This window comes from Hibiscus syriacus, unplaced genomic scaffold (assembly GCF_006381635.1).
Source record: "Hibiscus syriacus cultivar Baekdansim isolate YM2019G1 unplaced genomic scaffold, ASM638163v2 tig00110556_pilon, whole genome shotgun sequence".
Classification (NCBI taxonomy): domain Eukaryota; kingdom Viridiplantae; phylum Streptophyta; class Magnoliopsida; order Malvales; family Malvaceae; genus Hibiscus; species Hibiscus syriacus.
The window spans coordinates 4,240,491-4,257,281 of NW_024062779.1; the positions used below are offsets into that span (position 1 = coordinate 4,240,491).

The 16,791-nt window shown below is 34.0% G+C and overlaps 1 long non-coding RNA gene and 1 pseudogene across 2 annotated transcripts; one reads left to right on the forward strand and one right to left on the reverse strand.

Moving 5' to 3' along the window:
- Nucleotides 1-1,686: 1,686 nt before the first annotated feature.
- On the forward strand, nt 1,687-4,949 carry LOC120131880 (annotated as a pseudogene).
- An 8,389-nt stretch (nt 4,950-13,338) lies between these two features.
- Nucleotides 13,339-14,355, reverse strand: LOC120131647. Of its 2 annotated transcripts, none has more exons than XR_005516937.1 (6): nt 14,309-14,355; nt 14,084-14,222; nt 13,914-13,992; nt 13,713-13,715; nt 13,481-13,602; nt 13,339-13,407 (listed from the first exon to the last, which is right to left on the reverse strand). It is a non-coding gene; the product is annotated as an uncharacterized LOC120131647 (long non-coding RNA). The 2 variants fall into 2 exon arrangements; XR_005516938.1 differs by having other exon boundaries at nt 14,305-14,349.
- Nucleotides 14,356-16,791: the final 2,436 nt, after the last annotated feature.

Sequence of the window (16,791 nt, forward strand, 5' to 3'; positions counted from 1 at the left end):
ATAAAAAGCAATGTTAGACCTTGTGTTATACAAAAAGCGAGACTCATTAACTTTTCAAATAATTTCATTTAATTTTTGCATAAAGAGCACAATAAATACATGAAACTCGCTAAACACGAAATCTAACCTCACTTTTCACAGAACGCGAGATCATCCTACGTGGACAATTTAAAAGGTATTTTTTTCAATTAATACAGTATGAAAACTGTTTTTACAATAAAAATAATAAATGAGGGTTTTCATTTAATAATCCACAATATATGCATGTCACTATATCAACATATATAATTAATTTCCGGTGGTATTTATGATGCAAAGGGAAATGTTAGAGAGCATATATATATATATATATATATATATATATATATAGGGCAGTTTTAACTTTATATATATAGGGCAGTTTTAACTTTTTTGCGCGGTAAAGGGAACAAATTGGGACTCTCTTTAATCATTGTTTTGGATCGACCCTAACCACTCTTTTTTGAGCTACAACTTTGATATTAGATAAATTATACATTTAGGGTCTAAAGTATCAATTTTGTTTCATTTAAATAGTTAAACTTGTTTTAAAATCATACCTAATATTTACTTTTTACTTCATTAAGTTTCATACTAAAAAAAATAAAATTGATAGCTTAGGTACTAAATATGTAGTCTACCCTTGATGTTAATTATATATATATATATATTTTCAAACCCATCAAATGACATAGTAGTTAATGAGAGTGTTGTTCTCCTTAAAAGTCTTGGATTCAAGGTCTGAGTGTGTGTGCATTGTTGATAGCTAAAAAAAAATCTAAACATAATTTATCTTATAATCACGTTAAAATATTATAAAATTATATGTATATTATTTTCCGTTTCTTTAATCGGAGCTTGCAAAGAAGGGAGGGAAGTGAAGTAAGGGTCTATTTTATAATGGGAGTACGTGTTTGACTTAATATATTACTTAGTGGGCTTAAAATAAAACTTTGAACGGAAATAATACAGTTATATTGTATAAAATTGATTAATTTTATATGAACTTATACTAAAAATAACTTTTAAATAAATGATTAAAATTTTTATTTTTATATTTATATTTATATTTTTTATGAAAAATAAAAGATTTTAATTTAGTACAATAACCCATCATGGTTCTATTTTTTTTTATTGAAGCAAAGTATGTTTTGGTTGATTTTTTTTCTTTTGGTCATATTTCCTGGGATTTTTTTTGTACATACTTTTATTGGCACTTGGGACGTGCAATGGGCCACAATTCCATCGAAGTGTCTCCTTTCTCTTTGTTTTTTTGGTTGGATTAAGGAAAAGATAATGTAGGACATCTCCAAGAAGTTCCTTCATATGAAAATACTAAAACCATGTGGGCCCTCTTCAACCTTTATTGCCTTACCCTGGTTGGTACATAAAAAACATAAGCATGGCCAACAAGGAAAATCATACATGTTGTCACAAAGCAAACCCATCGAAGAGAGTGGCAGAAAACTGACTTATTACACCTTCGTATGCTTTTTGAACAAGAAAAATCACACTTGTCACGTATAATTAAGGCAAGTCAACCTTTACTAAACCTGTTAAGGCAAAGAAAGATTGTTGTTTGGACAACAAGTGTTTTTTTCCTTTCGAGAGGTTCATGACTACTGAGGAAATCTTTACCGGTGGCATATTTTTGGTGTAGGGTTTGTCATGGCTTGTGGGAACTTTCAGGTGTTACAGGCGCTTGCTTAAAACCCAAATCTAGATAATCCAATTATCATTTCTTGGTTGAGTTACATGGATAGGCCTCGAGAACCCTTTGAGCCCAAATTATTAGTTTGGACAAATTTAACGAATTGAAAAGGCCTTAGCTGTTGAACCTTTGGGTTCAAAATTCAATCCATATAATAATCCACAACTGAAATGGGTAAATATATAATTAATAGTGACTAAATTGATACAATGCATAAATATTAAGGATTAAATATAAAATTATGCCAACTTTATTAACTGACATAATCATCTCCATTGAAAATAAACGGACAGTGGCTTGATTGAAGAATTCAAGTAGTTGGGTGGTCTGATCGATCAAATTGAAACATTGATGGTCAAAATGAAAATAGGTTAATAGTTTAGTGGTCACACGTGTAATTTACCTTTATTATTACTGTTATTTAATTTATTTTTAAAAAACCAAAAATAATTGTTAAAATCCTGGAATATTCGAGAAAAAACACATCATCCTTTGTAAAATACAAAAAATCCGCAATATAAATTAATTCACGACTTAAATCGGTGCCTAGTGCACCATCTAAAAGCAAAAGCAAGAAAAGGACAGGTTAAGAAAACAACAACAAAGGAGTATAAATTACGGTACAAGTAAAAATCAATATAATTAGGAAGGAAAGAAAATTAAATTTAGCTATCGATTTCGAGTTTGGGAATCGGGATTGAAGAGTTATTCTCAAGCTTTGACAAATTAAAGAGTGTTTGATTTGATTTCGAGGGTTGAGGCTTAAGGAGGATCCTTCCCTTTGCCTTTATCCTTAAGCTTTTTGCAGCCAGTTCTTTATACAATTTTCCTCTTCTGTTTTTGATCGGAACATAAATCTGATTTGAAAGAATCTCTTGGCCACCACCAGAAACAAGAACATCAATGCTAAATTAGTCAGTTTACTGTCTTTTAACCCATCCTTTTGCTTCCAATAATATTTTTCTTTTAGATATTTCTAGTGTGTCGTGCTCTCGGCCTTTTTTAGATGCTCAATTCTAATCTGGGTCTTGATTAATTGTGTGGGTAATGCTTGTTTTTTTATTCTCGATTCTAGTATTTTTGCACAATAATGTTTTGATTCTGGTAGATTCAGAGCCGATCAAATCCCTTATAAGGTTCTTTTTTTCCCATTTTGATCTCTATTTATGCATCTGATTTAGATTGGTTTAGTTTAGCAAGCACCAAAACTTAGTACTAGTCGTCTTAATTCTACAATGTTTGTCTGACTTTTGCGGATATGCTTATTATTGGCTAATTCTTTAGGATTTACTGTTTTTCAGGTTGTGTATATTATGTTGACATGAAAATCTGCTACTACATCTCATTGGCTTCTATATGCATGTATAATGTAAATTATTTCTGTTTTTATCTGCGATGATGCATCCAAATGTGTCTAGAATCCGAGTGCCTTTACTTTGAACTTTGAAGTGCTGTTGTTGTTTTTGTATCATGCATGTATTATCTATTAATGCATATTATATTCTTCAGGTTCTACTTGAGGATGTTGGAGATGGAAAGTCTATAGTGTTGCGCTTCGTTAAAGGGAAATTTGTTGAATTTCAGGTTGGGAGCTGCTATTGGTTTATGCGAGTTAGAACCTTATTGATTAGATATTCATTTCTGAATATAGCTTGACTTGTGTTATAATGATGTGGGAATCAACCATTGGTGCTGCTTTTTTCTCCCAGACGTTGGCTGTGAATGATGCAACTGTAAAGTTCGAAATTTGGGATACAGCTGGTCAAGAGAGGTACCACTAGCTTGGCACCAATGTATTACAGAGGAGCTGCGGCTGCGATCATTGTGTATGATATAACAAATCAAGTAAGTTTATGATGGTTAACCAATGTCTTCACTATTTGTTTTGGTCATTTAACAATTAACTGCCTCTTGGATTAATTTTGACACTGGATGATGGACGATGAAACATTAAAACTTTGGGAGCACTTAATCAAGGTCGTACTTGATTAAATAAATTCCAATTACATTTCTGATCTGAAGGAAAACTTTATATGAATCTATTTTCATGGTCTTTGCAACACAGAGTTTTACTTAGGTTGTTTGGTTGATGGCTCTGTCAAGATTACTTGTTGAATATTTCCTTTTATTGGATATCAGTAGTGATGTAGGTGACGTATAGTTCCCTACATTGTAATGGCATTTTTCTCATCTTGTAGGCATCATTTGAGAGAGCCAAAAAATGGGTCCAAGAACTTCAAGCACAAGGTATCATTTTCTGTTTCTTGAAGACAATGAATATTGTTTATTCTCTTATTTTTTATACTCATAACATGTTTAAGTTCCATGGATATAGAATTTTATTTTTTGATTTTTTTTGAATTTCTTCTTTTTGTGTCCCTTTATCCCTGAAGGCAATTCTAATATGGTAATGGCACTTGCTGGGAACAAAGATGATTTACTTGATGCGAGGAAGGTGACAGCAGAGGTATGTTAGCAGTTTACTTCACTTTTACCTTAAAATCTAAACATTATAATATATCTGTTAATCAGTAATTCTGAGCATCATTGTGAGCCTAGAATGGCTTCTAGGATTATTATAATTTTGATTTTTTGGAATTTCATGAGAACTCTCTCTTAGAGATGGTAAAAGGCCAAATACATTCATGTTTCAGTTTGTTCTGTTTTGACTTCAACATTCATGCTTATCAGTTTGTCTTGTTATTCTCCTTGGTAACCCAGGAAGCACAAATTTATGCTCAGGAAATTGGTCTTTTCTTCAAGGAAACTTCTGCAAAGACGGCATCCAATGTTAATGAGATTTTCTATGAAATAGGTGTTTCCTTTGTTGCTTTCTTAAGTTTCCAATAAGAACGCAGTATTTCTTGTATGAACTGCCACTTGACTGATTTTATTTCATGCAGCCAAAAGATTACCTCGAGTGCAGCCAGCACAAAATCATGCTGGAATGGTTCTCATGGATAGGACTGCAGAACGAAATGCAAGTGCAATTTGTTGCTCTTAGGCATATGCTGTTTCCTTTCTGTATCATTTAAGTAGCTCATATAATGCTCTCTGCAATCAAAGTTTTTTCGTCCATACTTGTTTTTATGTATGATTCATTTAGAGTTGTACATGCATGTTGTCTAGACACGATGATATCAACCCGTTGATTGTGTTGGAGATTGATTATTCTTGTAATTGAAGTTCAGTATGGTTATATTTAGCTTCCCTATTCAGTCACAACATGTTATGGCTGCTTGATTACAATCCGTTGACATGGTTGCTCGATTATAAGCCTGAGATAATTATCAACAGTCTGTATTTGCTTGATAAACTAAATTCTCTACTCCGTATGCATGAAGGGATTGTTGGAGCTCACTGCGGTGGGTTTTTAGCTCGTTCAGTTTTGCGTTTAGTGAAAGATACTGTAACGTCTGCTGCTGTTTTTTTCTTCTTTGAATTGAAAGGAAGAACAGAGAACTAAGCAACTAAGATTGGCAGCAGTTCAGGGCTACTAGCGTCGGTCTCGATCCGTTCACTGATGCCAATTTGGAGGAGCCAATTTGGTGAGAGCGTCAGCACAGAATTCCCAGACAGAGGGATCCATCGAAGACGTGTCTCCCAAGATTGATTGGTTGTTCGTGTTTGGAAGTCATGCTTTAGGAGTTGCAGAGACTTAAACATGCTAAAGCCTAAAATTTCCTACTAATTAATTAAATGCATGATAGAGAGGCAAAATTGGCCCATTGGGCCAGGCGCTATAATAAATTGATCCATTAGGCCACCTAAAATTTTATTTAGGTATCTACAAAAAATGCTTTAGTGAAAGACAAATTCGTCCTGTCAATGTTAATGTGATTAAAAAAATATTTTTAAATGAACTTAGGTGAATAGGCCCTGTGGGGTTTAATATTTTTTTTTTGATAATTTATCATATCGACGTGATAAGTCTCAATAAAATAATATTTTTATTATTTTAAAATTAAGTAATTAAAATTTAATATGTAATAATATTTAAAAAATAAAAGATCTCATAACGTTGACATGACGAGTTCTATTGGAATTTAAAATTAACTAGTCGTTTATAGCCGTTGGGTAACGAGAAGAGGCAAAGAACTCATCATGTCATGGTGCGGAGCTCTATGGGATTTTTGAAAACACTAATTGTTTATAGTCGTTGGGTTTAGGGTTATAAATATGAGTTTACGATTTAGGGTTTTTATTGTAAACTGTTAAGAAGAAAAAATTTACTTGAGAAAAAAATTATTTTTTAAGAATTCCTGTTAAAATGTCTAGCCGAGATAAAATATTATGCCTTGATGTTGTTAATATTTCCCCCCGCTTGAAAACACTCCGATAAAAAACTTTATTATATATTTAATAATTCAAATTATTAATTTATGGTTTTAAAATTTTGATCAATTGGTTAAAACTGATATTGTAGAAAGAAGAAAAATATTCGTCAGCGAGGAATGACACTTAAAGATCCACATAAGCATACTTTTATATATCAACAACAATTCGGGTTGTATCTAGCCACATTTCTTCATGGTTTTAAGGCGAACCCAGCACTGATTTTAGTCTTTGATTGAACGTTGGAGGCCCGAAACACATACTTTTCATTTTTCGAGTGGTGAAGTGATGATTACGTTGGAGTCTGATAAATGGTGTGACACTGGTGAGGCAAAATACTTACAACTGATTCGATATTATTGAGCAAGTTTTTGGAAAGAGGCCACCACTAGATGTTGTAGACGAAATGTGAATACAGATGACATGGTTGGAGGTCGAATTTCAAGTGGATGAAGAATCTACCGAGGATAAGGTCAAATTTGCAGCCTAGTTGTATCTTCTCCAATTGATCTCCAGGATATTGTTACCGGATAAATCCAAGAATTTGACGCACACTAAGTATATTTTCGATATTGAATAATTTCACTGAGTGTCGTAACACTAGTTGGGGCTTAGCAATTTTGACATTTTTATTCCAGGAATTTTGCAAGGCTATAATTGTTGAAAGGGGTCAAAAAGTCGATGTATCGGATTGTTTAGTCTTGCTATAGTCTTGGGCATATGTTCCTCTTTTTACGCCAATTACATCAGCCCCAGTTGAGTTTCCTCTAACTAGAAGGTAATTTTTAACTTTATTTTTTTACTAAATTCTTAAACTTATTTTTTATCCTTATTTTTAAATTTTTATTTATTATATTTTTTAGATGAAACATAAAATTATTGAGATAAAATTTTTGGGCACAACAAAAATTGATATACGAATGAGGATTAATATCGTCAGTCGATATTGCGATAAATATTATTTTAGTAATTCTTTTAATTTTTATAATTTAATTGTTTACAATTTTGTTGGATTTTGTATTGTGAGCAGGAGATCCACTGATTAATGCCAGTGTGATTTTTTGAAAGCTTGGAGTTTTGGTGTGTCGTAACGTCTTTGATTCATTTTGGGATTGTTGAGATAAATGTCGCAAATAGAGTGTTGCGCCGGTTTGCGTCCCATATGTCAATTCTTATGCAAATATTTAAGATGAACGAGCTTTATAAAACTGATACACATGGGAAACATATAGAGAATTGGTCGAGCAAGCATGTTGTATACATTCAACAATGGAATGAATGACATTTATTTGTGCCTATGCGTTTCGAGATTATGGTTGTTGATCTTGATTTTGAAATATTTCCCTACCCCCGAAATTATAAAGCAAACGGGAAACGATATATGACAGATAAGGCCGAATGGAAGAAATGAAGGCAAAATACTTAAAGGGCAAGAAATCATCAACAACAACATCTTCTTCTGGTTCTGCTTCTGCATAATATTTTGCATCTCAAACCAGTTATGATTTTTATCCTCCATATCATGTTTCAATGGAGAGGTGATCGAATTGGGTTGGAGATTCATAGGATGCAATGTAAGGCTCTCAACCATCTTTGACAGAACTTAGGGGTGAATGAGATCATATTCTATATGGTCAACGAAATACTGATTTTGGTAGGCAATTCGAGTCAATGATGTCAATAATGGCGTCAAATATCTTAAATACTCCATCACTATCATTAGAAGGTAGAAATCAAAGTAGGGTGATGTTCAATACACCTACTCTTGAAGAAGAAGTGAACGAAGATGAAGACGATCAATATTCAAGGCAGCCGACCACAAAGATATCAACGAACCCCACACTATTATTATTCAACCACTCATCTGCATCATCAAGAATCAAGGAAATATAAGTAATTTTTTATTTTATTTGTAATGATTGTATTAATTTAAAAAGATTTTATTATTAATTTACAATAAATTAATTTATAATAAATTATTTTTAAAAATAATTTGCTTAAATGAAATTCTACTTAACTTGTCACGTTGATGTGACGAGTTTCAACATCTATATTTTTTAAATTTTTTAAAACTTGCTCATTACCCAATTGCTATAAATGATGGGTTGATTTTAAATTCCAATAGAACTGGTCACATTGACATAATGAGTTTTATTATTTTTTAAATTATTATAAATAAATACTAATTACTTAATTTTCAAAAAAATAAAAATATTATTTTAGACAGACTCGTCACGTTGATTTGACGAGTTCGTAAAAATATTAAAATATTATACCCCACAAGGCCCACTTACCTGTGTCCATTTAAAATTATTATTTGGGCAAACTTGTCACGCCTAGAGGACGAGTTTACAGTTCACTGTAGCATTTGACATATATACCAAAATAAATTTCTAAGTGGCTTAATGAACTAATTTATTTTGCCACTTGGCCTAATGAACCAATTTCGCCTAACTAGGGACAATAATTTGACCCAAACCTAATGGATTCTTATTTGAATCGGCCGGTCTTGTAGGGTTGTCATTTTTCCCCCTTCAAAATTCATATTTAAGTTAGATCAAATTTAAGTTTAGGGAGAAAAATCTCCATTCGAGATAATAGTATAATTACTATATTTTATGTACGTAGGGATAAATAACACCATTTTCTCTCCATTTTTCTTCAATTAGATCCTTATTTAATAAAATAATATTAAGAATTATATATGTTTACTTATATTTATGTCAGGCTAGATATATATATATCTAAAAAAATAGATCAGATTTTAGGTTGAGCTTAAACCCGAATCACATAACATATGAATAGATATTAAATATACCATCTTTTCATCAGATTGGTTTAACCGATCGAATTGGTGGCCATAATGTGAAACCTCGGATTGGATCAGGCTACCCGTATTGGTCTGTGGGTTTTATATTTAGTGGCCACTGGAGCGATCCACCGTAAAAATTTCAGAAAATTTAAAATTTTTGTTAAAATGTGTAAAATCATAAAACAATTTATAAACATATCAGTAAAATTTAACAATATTAAAAAATAAAATAGATTTCAGACTCAGATATAAAAACAAAATGCAACCTACATGTCCCCTAAACATATGCATCGTACTCCGCAAGCAACGTCGGTGGAACTCCCTTTTTGATGTCGATAGTTGCACTAAATCAATCCTTTTAACCTGAAAATGTGAGTAACAGAGTGAGCTTTCAGTAATACATTACTACCAGATGATGCTGAAGAGCATGAAAATAACAGATAAACATATGTTTCCTTATAGATTCAGACATCTACAGACTTTTATGTTGAGCTGAGGTCCCATTGATATTTCATATAGTAAAAGACCGCAAGCTTTCAGTTCAGATGAAATGTTTTAGATGACTGGATTCAGGAGATTAGAATAAGTTATCTAGTGTGTTCCCATAAAACCAGTGAAAAGGTACATATATATTTTAAAATAGTAGCGGTTTAAGACATATTTAAAAAAAAACATAGTAATCCCTCCAACCGAATGCCATATGCAGCTCCCCAGAACTGTATAACTTAAGGGAGTACCTTAGGGCCTGAGAGCCTACCCAAGAAAGTTTATCGGGGCCGCAGAGCCTACTCAAGGGTCGTCTTAGGCCTATAAAGAATTATCAGTCAGTGCTGAACCTATTCAAGGAATTACCAGCAGCGACTAAACCTGCCAGAGATAAGGAATTACCAGTCGATGCTGAACCTATACATGGAATTACCAACAACGATTGAACCTGCCAGAGTCTTCATACCAGATTCCAGAGTACCCAATATAAAAATAATTCAGTTAGTAAACAGAGATATCAGAAATTAGAGTAGTGATAAGAGATCATAACAGAATAAGAGAAAACTTTTGTGTGGTCTAGGAACACACTAAAGGTTCTAGATATTATTCGGAGGTACATGATAACCTTATCGAACAGGGGAAACATGAATCTTCAGTATATCGATAAAATGTTGGAAGTTAGAATCACTATCGGAAGAGTTCATTATTTGACGGGATCATTAGTTATTCAGAACGCGATTTATCAGGATCATATAGTATTCGAATGTCTTTCGGAGGCACTATGAAATCAAAAAGCTAATCATAATCCTTTGCATCTAAGTTACAGTGTTTTCATATATGACCAGAGTGATTCCATTATTCAGGAAATCAGAGGCATTTTGGGCATTAGGTTCTTGGAAAACTCTGAGTGATTTGAGCTGATAAGGGAGAAACGAAGATTCAGGGCATTACAATTTGTGTCGATCTATCGGAATATCGAGTTAACTCGAACTGTACAAGTCCCATCAATGATACCTGCCAACCGGTCAAATCGTTGCACTTTCAGAGTATTCACTTTTAATATAGACAATTCTTGTCAAATTTATCATCTTCAGAATCATCGCGGAATGGATCTTAGAGAGAAAAACATGTATTCCAATGGTCTTTATTCCAATTCGGCATTGCAACGTTATTAGGAAATGTCCACATGCTTGATCTGGGGTTCAAAACCTTTATGGACGGTACAACATATAAGATCATCAGTGTTTCCAGACTTATCCATGTTATTCACTGAATTCAAGGTTATCGGAATACTTAATTCAATTAGTATTCAAGTTTATCCGGTCGCTTAGGAGTTTCCTGAGTTATTCGGTCATTTTCGAAATTCAAATACATACTGTACTCACATTCCGTTCAACTTGGTCATAATATATAGTCATTTTATACGAGATTGATTGGTTCATTTCAGAGCTGAGGGTATTAGTTATTCCAGGGCTTGTCGAATTGTATTATACTTCAGGGACATTCCAAATAAATTAGGAGTTTAATCGGTGATTCCAAGATTCCAATGGATCATAATATAAGTTCTCAGGTTGTCTCCAATATCATAGTCATCCCTATTATTTTTCTTACACTTTAAGGGTATTATCATCATTTCATTCAATTATGTCAGTGGCATTACTTCGGATAACTTAGGCTCGAAAGTATTCTAATTCATTTTATCAATAGAGGTTATTATAGTTATTACGAAGTTCAAGGACATTTCAGTAATTCCTCTCAATTCAATTATATGCAATTTTTTCTTATCATTAGTCAAGTATGTCATTTCAAAGTTATTTTTTCACCATCTGGTGAAGTCTTGGTCATTTTTCCAGTACAATGGTACTTTCGTAATTTTACCCATAGTAGTATTTTGGTAATTTCTTATCCAAATATTTTCAACATTTATTCTCTGACGAGATTAATTAGAATTTACGCATTCTAAGATTGATTAATTTATTGATTAAAACGTTGAACTGAGATTTGTTTTTGATCAGTTTACCAATTTCCTTTTCGAGCTGTTAGAGTCTTATACAATGTTCCGTCTTTAATCATATTTTCGTATGAGTCCAAAGGTAGTTAACTATGGACCAATATTTTACATTCATGCATTTATCATTTATTAGTAAGTTCCAAAAAACATACAAAAGGTAGTAGAGTATTACCTTGGTTTCCGTGCCATATCGATCGACCATTAATCGTCCTCGAAATTTAATTCAATATCCAATAATTCTGGGCTTGAATTTGGCGAAACAAACTTGGGACGTTGAAAAACATCAGAATAGGTGTATCCGAAAAAAGTCAATGGCCGGTCAACTGGTTGACTAAGCCAAGTTGACTCAGTGACTGGATCAGACCAGACGGCTCGACCCAGTTCTGGAAAATTTTCCATACCAAAACAAGCTCCACACGTACCGCCGGCGCATGGCGGCTTGTGCAACGACAACGGAGGTAGTTTCGGGTCCAATTACACGGCGGACGGTGAACGGGCAACGGTTGGGCAGTGAACTCGCTCAGATTTTGCTCGCACGACATCGGTGAAAGCAGTGGAGGTGGCGGTGAGGCAAGACAACGCCGGAGCTTGTCGAAATCGTCAAAGATTCACCCGGCGACAGGGTTTTTCGACGGGCTTTTCTCTGCTCCTACACTGCGAATGGTGGCGATTTATGGCGGAGTAGGGGTCGGGTTTTGATCACCGATCGACGATGAGTCTTTTGGTAGTGGTGGCTCGAGCTGGGGTGGCCAGACGGTGATGAATTTGACCGGTAAAGAGGGTCGGTGGGGGAAATGAATAATTTGGGATTTAAGGATTTGATTTTAATTTAGGGGGAATCAAATTGCTCAGGGGATTTTTCACTGGGTAATAAAAATGAGTAAATTCAGGTTCAAATTCTTTAATTTTCTGTAACTTCTTAAAACAGTCTATCAACTTTAAAATTTTACAATTTAATCCTAAATTTCTCCCTTGATACAACTTATATTCGATACTTTAAAAATTTATTAAAATTTTAGCCCTAAATTGGGGCGTGATAGTCTCAATTATGATGTAGGCATGGATTAAAAAATTTAGTGCTGGAACAGCATATATTTGAACTAAATGAATGACAAGTTAGGATTGGTCTTGAGTGCCAAAAGTTACATCTCTGACACCAAAAATCATATCAAACTCAAGTTCCTTGTTCTCAGATTTTTTTTTACCTTTTTGTCTATCTTTATACATTGCACAAGTGGGGAAAATACTAAAATCCCAGGCAGAACAATAATTGAATATAAATTACCACCGTCTACTTCCTTTGTCCGTGATTGCCTCTTTGCTAAAGTCTTCACCAAACCTTTAATAATCTTCCCAAACCACATCATGTTCAAGATGCCTAACGCAGATGGCACGCCGAAAACCAAGACGAAGCCAAAGGTATGCATCTTCATCACCTACTGAGTCTATCTATCGATATGTTCAGTCTAAGATAAAGCTGATATGTTTAGTCTAATATAAAGCTTTTTTTATGTATCCATGACTGAACATGTGTACTTCAAGAAAAATGAAGAATTCGAGCGATTTTAATTGTTTAGTTTTAATGCATTTTTCTCTTTAAACTATTCTTAGCAACATTCAAATATTGGCAAAAACCAATTACTCGGAAAGTATTATTTAATGCAGCAAAGTAGATGAGGACACAAAAGTATACAATTAAATCTAAAAACTAAGGGAGGTGAAAGTACCTCATCATAATGCAAGTACACATGGTAGAACATGTAGCCAAACAACATAACTCTCGCAATCTGCGACCAGTAACTTACTTCAGCTTAGGTTAAAAGTTTGGGGACCTTATTGAAAATTAAAAAAAAAAAAGAAACTTCTGCTGTCTTTGCTAGAAATGATATGAAACACCCGTAAAAAAGCTTTTGATGGCCATCTATGTCCAATAATCCATTCAACTTATTCCCTTCTATTTTCCTAAAAATAAAGATGACGATACCATTAATGAGATAAGCAGTGGACTGCTTCATACCAGCTGTATCAAGGTACCTTCAATCACAGAAATCATTAGATGATTTTCGATCGAATTTTCTGCACACAGACATAATCTTGTACAACCTACCATCTCAAATGGATCTCTGGGGTTGTCACCTCGGATATAAGAACCATGTATGTATACAGCTGAGCTTCTCCGGTAAACATCGAATATGCCACTGCGATTCCAGTAAGGATGTGATGGATAACCTGTAGTTAGATGATAGTACCTCTTTAATCATTCCCCGTGAACATATGGTTACCAGTTTTATGAAGATTAATTGAACTGAAACCTAGAAGCATAACGACCATATGCTCACATACTTTCTGTTGCAATTTATTTATGAACCAAATGAGTTTATCATAAGTTGAATGGTGTAAGGAAACAACTGACTACTTAAAGATACATTTTGCAGTAGCAAAAGTTGAACTGTTACTAATATTATTGTTGCTTACAACAGTAAGGAGTTAGAAAAATGAATGAAATGTGTGCCAGAGTGTTTTCCTTGTACAGAATACACTTCCACAGTCTATTCCACCTAAAGCGGGATATTGCCATAAAGTCGTAGAAAGATCCGAAGAGAAGTATCCAAGAGAAACCTGTAAAATATAACAAATGTTTACACCAAAATAAGTTATCCACAGATACATGGTTGAACCACTTCAAGATCATAAGAACGTTAAAACTTACCCCTAGCCCAAAAGTAGAGAGTGTTGAGCTTCTGAAGACGATAAGACCCGAAAGCCGTGGGTCGGAAAAGGGGTCTGACCAGAAAACGAAGTACAATGACAAAGTAGAAACGAAAATGGCATGAGTCGTAGAGATGCCTCTGCCAAAAATATCTTAGTAACCAATGAGAGAATGAGCATGATTACAGAAGCAAAAAGAAAAGAAAAGAGCATGCACTACACTAACCGATTGTTCCAATCTACTTTTTGAATTTTAGTAAGAGTAGGGTAAGTTTTGATGTAAAAGCTGTTGATTAAGTCGGTCAGATCATAGACCTATGCAAACGTAAGTTCAATAAAGGAGTTGAAGGGAAAAGCAACCATGCGACAAAATCAGAATAGACACAAATTAATATGAAATATGTGAAACTTATTCCTGCAAGCCTCATTAATGGGTACATCCTTCAATAGGGGAACAAGTCAGCATACCACTTTGCAAGCAAGAATACCACAGAAGATGGAAGTATAAGGAATGAAAGGATCAGCCAATAATTAATTCTTAACCAACATGTGAGCCTGAGTTTTGTAAGACTAGTGTCATGGTTGTCTGTTTAGTCAATGCTTCCATATTACAATCTCAAAATCAACTTAGCAGAAAGGCTACCTTCTCCGAGTTTTGTCCCTCCTCCATTCATCAATTCTCTCACAAATACAAATAATGGCAGTCAGGAGGAGAAGAAAAAAGAGGAAATTCTTCAATCATGCCAATTTTAGAATAAAGGGTACCAACCATATGGTCCATAAAAGCAAAAACTAAAAGGAGATAAATATTCAAAAAAGATACCAATAACCATCCTCATCCAAGAAATATCAGATATAAAATTTTCTCCATCTAAAGACAACTCCAATTCCATCAAACAAACAAACATTTTCATTTCAGAAAAGCAAATATAAATAAAATGGAAAAGGCATTACATTTAAACCCGTATGAAAAGCACATGAAGAAAATTGGCATGAAAAGTAACATAAGCCAAAATCAAAGGTAATATTATAGAAGCAAAGAGGCTGAGGGATAAATGTGGTTACCATAAGCAATGCTCAACATATTTGAAGAAGCAACCGTGAAATTAAAAGAAAAAGCAGGTGGGTGTTTGAAGGGGAAAAGGAAAACAAATTTTTGAAACAGAAAACTCAAACCAGGGGACAGAAAAAAAAATGGTTCTTGAGGAAAGACTAAGGCCAGTCAGTGCAATGCCATAGACCCAGAAAAGGGATGAGTTCAAACACAAAAGCAAATCAATGCAAAAAAGAAATGACCATGAGAACCAAAAGCTAGCTTTTCAATGAATGCCAAAATCATAAGGTAAAAAGGAAGGGAAATCAATTCATATTATCATTTGGATGCCAAGAAAAATAAATATGGCACCTACCTTAAAATTTGATCAATGTGGGAGAAGTAATCTCCAACTCCAACAAACTCAATAAATGAAAGAAAATCAAATAACGTAAAATCAAAGGAAGTGGATCTCTGGATACTTGGAGGTGATGGGATTGGAAGATGAAATTATTGGTGTCTTAGTTTATCCTTGAAAACTTGGGGGGGGGGGGATGAGAATGAGATTAAAAAATGGTGAACGCTTGAAACTTGTTTTTCTTTTTTGGGAATTTGGATTTTGGTCTGACAAAATGATGATTTCATGTTGGCTCATAAGCATCCAACTACTGGTGATAAATTTAGCATTAGCATTGATGTTGAATTTGGAACTTATATCATGATCAAATTTAGGCTTTTTATAGATTCTGATTTTGATTTCATAACAAAAAGATTTTGTTAGTTCAAAATAAAAGAAATATATATATTAGTTATTCAAATTTAAATTTATCAGGTCAAAAATGATAATAAAAAATTATATTAAAATGAATACTCAAATCACAACATAATGAGTTGGTGGCGGTGTCTTGTAGTGGGGGGAAATGGCCATGACAGGTTTTCCAGGCGAATAATACAATGGCAGAACCAAAAGGTAGTGGCCAGTTTCTGGATGCCTGAAGAACCATCCACAGTTCAATTCAGTTTCCTAACAGCAAGAACACGAAGATAGAAAAAAGCAAACTTTGTCTTGACAGATAAAATTTTTGTAAATGTTAGTTAAACCAAAAGGATAGCTTATTGCAATGTAGTGGAAATGAAATTGATGAAGCAAAACCGATGAGCTTCTTCCAAATAATGCGGATTCCTGACTTCTCCATCATCAATGTTGCCATCCCTATATAAACCACAACAAATTCACAGCCTATTTGCAGCCAAATAACCAATCAGAAATGGGTTCCACTTGCAGGGTCTTCTTTTTTGCATTTGTGTCTGGAATGAGCATGGTTTCGATGGGTAAGGCAAGGCCATTGGACCTACCCAAGACAACATCCTTTTGGTTCGGTTGAAGTTGGATGAGGAATCACCCACTGCTGGAGCGAGCAATTGGTACCATAAGGCATCAATGCTGGCCCAACATGATCGACGCACTAGGCTTTACAACCCAAGAGGCCCATGTTCTTGAAGGCTACTGCGACCATGAAGATGATTATCAGTCACAGCCATCCGTCGCTCTTACTAACCAAGTTGGTTCCTCCAAATTAATCTATCCCTAAGATGATCATCTGCTATTCCAATAATGAAATAAAATGCCTAATCAACATTGTTATTTTCTTCGTTGCATATTTATTTCGAATTGT